The following is a 4,726-nucleotide window of genomic DNA, read 5'->3' as shown; positions in this document are numbered from 1 at the left end:
TTTTTTTTTTTTTTTTTTTTTGTACTGAGGATCAAGCTCAGGTCCTTGTGCTTGTGAGGCAGGCAGCAGAACTGAGCTAAATCCCCGGCTCATACATATGATTTTTAAAGTATGCATTTCTAGATTTGCCCTGTATTTTCCTCCTGCAAAATCTTAGCTGCCCTCTGCAGGAGCTACTTACCCCATAGCACTTTTGTTAGTTTCCATGCCCTTGTTCCCAAGTGCTGGGGATGTGGCACCAAGGGCCCACCCCAGGCCAGCCAGGGGAGAGCAGCAACTACACGGCTGCAGCCCACTGGGATCTCCCCACCTACCCCAACACTAGGGGCTCGTCCTGGCTGCTGGCCAGCAAACTATGTAACCTCGGTTGGCTTCCCAGTGCTGTGCCTGGTGCCAGCTGTCTTAGTTTTGTCCCCCAGAGTAGAACCGGGGATGGGGATTTCTAGGCATGGGATTTGTGGGTGGGAGTGCCTTCAGGAGGTCAAGAGAGCAGTTTCAGTGCCTCAGCTGGGCCCAAGAAGGCCGAGGCATAGATGGTACTGCAGTGGGTCCAGCCTTGAGACAAAAGGGCAGCCTTTATCACACTCTTTGGCTGAGGGCTTCCCCTGGCTGGAGCACAGCTTCCCATTTGCCTAAGAACAAGTTACTGCAGAGGGGCAGCTACAAGCTGGTATCAGCTGACCACAGCGGCTGGGATGGAAGTATGGATGGTATGGGGACCAGGAGAGTCAGGGCATAGGCACCAGGTGGGCTCAAAATATTGGAACCAAGCTGGCTGAGGATTAAGGGACTCAGGGTGCAGGTAATAGGTAGGCGTAGGATATAGGGACCAAGTGGACTCAGGGATATGAAGACCAGATGGGCTCAGGGTATAGGGACTGGGTACATAGAGGGTATAGGGACCTGCTGGGGCGCTGATAGCATCCCCTAGGCTGTGCATCTCCAAATCCACCCTTACTGAGGGACTGTGAAGCTTCGAAGGCCAGGTCCCTAGAGTCAGCTCCCTGGAAGCTGTCGGGTGTGGTTCCTATTTAGAGAAGTTGCTCTAGCCTCAGAAAGTGCCTCTCAGATCCCAGGGCTCAGTTCAGAAGCTCTGCAGCTCCTCCAGCATATGGGAGGTAGGGCAGTGGGCTTTCCTGGCCACAGCAGGTGGGTGTGTCTGCACATCCCTAGCCTCCCTGTCCTTGAAAACGACTCCAGGCACATTTGCTGCCTGGGGTGGTGTCTGTCTGAACCTGCCAGACTGGCTGGACGTGGCTGGGGACATGCGCCTAGGCGTCTGTGGGGTTGTCACTGCCGGCGGGCAGCTGTCACGGGAGTGGCCAGGCATTGCTGGGCCACAGCGGGTGTGGCTGTGGGTGTGGGTGCAGATGCGTGTGGCTGAGAGGGCTGGGCACGTGTCTCTTTGTGTTTGTGCAAGCCTGTGCCTGCCCGTGTGTGCTCCGCATGCTTGTGTGTGGCTATGTGCCCATGTGTGGCTGCGTGTGGCCGTGCATATCTGTGGGTCCCCAGTGTCTACCAGGCACAGAGAGCACATCATGAAGATGGACAGTGTCTGGCCTCCATCTTCCCATAGACCACTCAAGATAACAGGCTGGGGGCAACTGGGAGAAGAGAAAGGGGAGGAGAGTGCACCCAAGATACACTCCCTACCCCGGAGGACCCCACAGCTGGCACTGACTGCCACAGCAGTGCCCCATCCTGTGTAGTGGTTTTGTCTGAGAGTGGCTGCCCTTGGGGGTAGCCGGCTTCTGGGATCACAGTCCAGGGGCAAGAGAGGGGTGGCAGGAAGAGTGATGGATGTATAACTTAGATGGAGCTGGAGCTGGGGTGAGAAGATGTGTCCTGGGGCCCTGTCGGGGCACTGGCAGGTGGAGGATGTCTTCTAAGAGGCTTGGAGAGGTACTAGGCCCCTTAAGACCAGGCTGCAGGGGCCGGAGGGTGGCTGGGCTGGACTGTGACCAGCAGTGAGGGCCAGTGAGGTAATGGGGTATAGAATGAGGGAGGCTTTACCGTCGAGATATTTAGGTATCGAGGGCAGCCTTTGACTTCTATAGTGGGAGAGAACCGAGCTTGTCCAAAGGCCTGGGGAAGAATAAGCTGTCAAGCCAGGAGAAACCACAGAGGGCTTCACCGAGAATCGCTAAGTGAAAGGAATCAGTGGGCAAGGGCTGCACTCCATGTGGTTCCCGGCATGTGCCATTCGAGGGAAGGCCAGAGTATGGGGACAGTAAAGAGACTGGTAGTTGCTGGAGCTGTGGGAGGGAGGAAGGGAGGGAGGGACAGATGGACAGGTGGAGCACAGTGGTGTTAGGGCAGGGTGTTCCATGTGACACTGTGATGATAGATACAGGACATTATGCATTTGTCCAAATCCACAGAATGTACAACGCTATGAAAGGCCCCAATGTAAACTCTGAATTTTAATCAATATAGTGCATCAATGCACTTCAAAACAACATGGTGCACACCATAATACACATAATTGTATTTGCTAATTAAAACACATACATACATACATAAGAGTGTTCCTTAATAAGCATCAGTGTGGATAAGTAGTGTGTCTGTGGCGGAATATTATTTGGCCCTGAAAGGAAGGAAATCCCAATCCATGCTACAACATGGATACGTGATGCTCAGTGAACAAGTCCTTAAAGATTCTGCTCATATGAGGCCTCTAGAATGGGGGCGCCAGGGATTATGGGGGGAATGGGAAGTCAGTGTTTCATGGGGACAGAGCTTCAGTTGGGGAGTTCAGAGAGTTCTGGAGGGGGGTAGTGAAGTTGGCTGTACAACAGTGTGAATGTGCTTAAGCCCCCTGACCTGTGCACTTAAGATAGCGAAGATGGGAAATTGTGCATCGTGTGTATTTTACCATAATAAAACTTTATTTCAAGAAAATGCATCAAATTGGTTCAGTAATTAACTCACTCCATTGCAAGATACTAGAAACAGGGAGCCCATGGAATGGGAGGGGATGCAGAGAGGGATGTGATTTCTGCTCAATTTTCTATAAAGTTAAATAAATTTAACAGTGTTCGAAAAGTAAAGGTATTAGTTAAAAAAAAAAAAAAAAGCCTAGGGGCCAGATGAGGGGCACCGGCTGCAGACAAGGAGGAAGGTCCTCGGCAGTGGCTGAGGGGCCTCCGGGGCATGTAGTTTCTGGGCTGGGAAGGTGGGGTCCCGTGAGGGGAGATGAGAGAGCGGGTGTGGGAGCTGGCCGGGGCCGCACTGCCTGCCTGGTGTGCACCACTCTCTAGCAGTGTTCCCAATGGCTGGAAGACACAGGAGGCCTCGGGTGGAGAAAAAGGGAGCCAAGGGTTTGGGGCGAGACGTAGGGGAGGAGGCGGATGCCGGGAGGTTCCATGAAGACGCCATTCGGGTTCTGCAGGCAGAAGTGAATCCACTAGCCAGAAAGAACCAGGATGTGGGTAGCCGCAGCCCCAGATGAGGATCTACCAGTGGGGCCTTGGGGAAAGAAGCTAGGACCAGAGGACAGGGACTCTGATGACAGGGACATCATAGAATAGAATAAGCAAAACCCAGCAGCCCTGGCCTGGGGCAGAAAGACCAAGGGGCCTCAGACAAGCAATTTCCTTCTGAACGGCATGAGGTCACAGTGCGGAGGACTGTGGGGGGCCCTAGGTAGCACCAGACTGTGTTCCAACCTCCCCATTTCAGAGGAAAACACTGCACGTCAGAGAGGGCCAGGAGGCAGTCTCCCCCCACTCTGGCACCCCCTCCAGGCCAGCAGGTAGTTGAGTGGGGCTTAGTGGGGAGACTGGGACAGGGAGGCCCTGGGACGAAACCCCAGGATCTGCCACCACCGCCTTGTTCCTCGCCTCGCTGCTGTCTCCGTCCTGTAGGGCTGGTCACCCAGTTTTTGCCAATCTGCCCCGGGACTGTGCTGACAGGAGCTGGTCGGCCTGCTTACCCCTGCGTCCCTGCAGCTGGATTCACAGGCCAGAAGCTGGGTGGAGAGGGGCGACAGAATGACAAGGACGTGCTGCGGCCACTGCCTGCTCTGCAATGGCCCCTTCCGGTGGCCCTGCTCTGCAGCAGCATGGAGGCCAGGGGCACAAGCTGGAGATAGAGGCACCGGGAAACCACCCTCATTACAGCCAGGCACAGGCACAGGCAGAGCTGTGCCACCTTTTCTTACATCTCTGGGTTCCCTACGGGGCAGGACCCACTCTCTGCCTCTGTCTCTGGCTATTGTTTTAAATTGAGGTGAAACTGACACGAAATATGATAAACATTTTTGGTTTTTTTTTGGTTTTTTGAGACAGGGTCTCACTATGTGGTTGAAACTGACCTGGAACTCACTATGTAGCCCAGGCTGGTCTCAAACTCACAGCGATCCTCCTGCCTCAGCCTCCCTAGTGCTGGGATGACAGGTGTGCGCCACCACGCCTGGCATGATAAACTATTTTAAGTGCTCAGTTTGCTTAGTGCATTCAGTGTATGCATCACTTTGGTCTTCTCTCAGAGAATTCCATCATCCCCCCCAAAGAAAAGTCGCCATGCCCATCAGCGCCACTGCCCCTTCAAACCACTAACTGGCTTCCTGTCTCTGGACCTGCCAGCTCTAGAAGTGTCACCCAAATCTTGCAGTGGGTGGCCTTGGTGCCCAGCTTCTCCTGAGCCTGATGTTTTGGGGCCTGCCGTGTCGTTGCTGCCTTGTTGCAGCTGAGTAGTATTTCACAGTGCAGATGTTTAGCCTTCC

The 4,726-nt window shown here is 54.1% G+C and overlaps 1 pseudogene; it reads left to right on the top strand.

Annotated features, from left to right (window-relative positions):
* Nucleotides 1-4,093, top strand: part of LOC104870462 — a 46,094-nt pseudogene extending 42,001 nt beyond the window's left edge.
* Nucleotides 4,094-4,726: the final 633 nt, after the last annotated feature.

Source organism: Fukomys damarensis, unplaced genomic scaffold (assembly GCF_012274545.1).
Source record: "Fukomys damarensis isolate Sample0158 unplaced genomic scaffold, DMR_v1.0_HiC HiC_scaffold_27, whole genome shotgun sequence".
NCBI lineage: Eukaryota > Metazoa > Chordata > Mammalia > Rodentia > Bathyergidae > Fukomys > Fukomys damarensis.
Note: the sequence above shows the minus strand (reverse complement) of the source record. Positions and strands in the feature narration are given on the sequence as shown.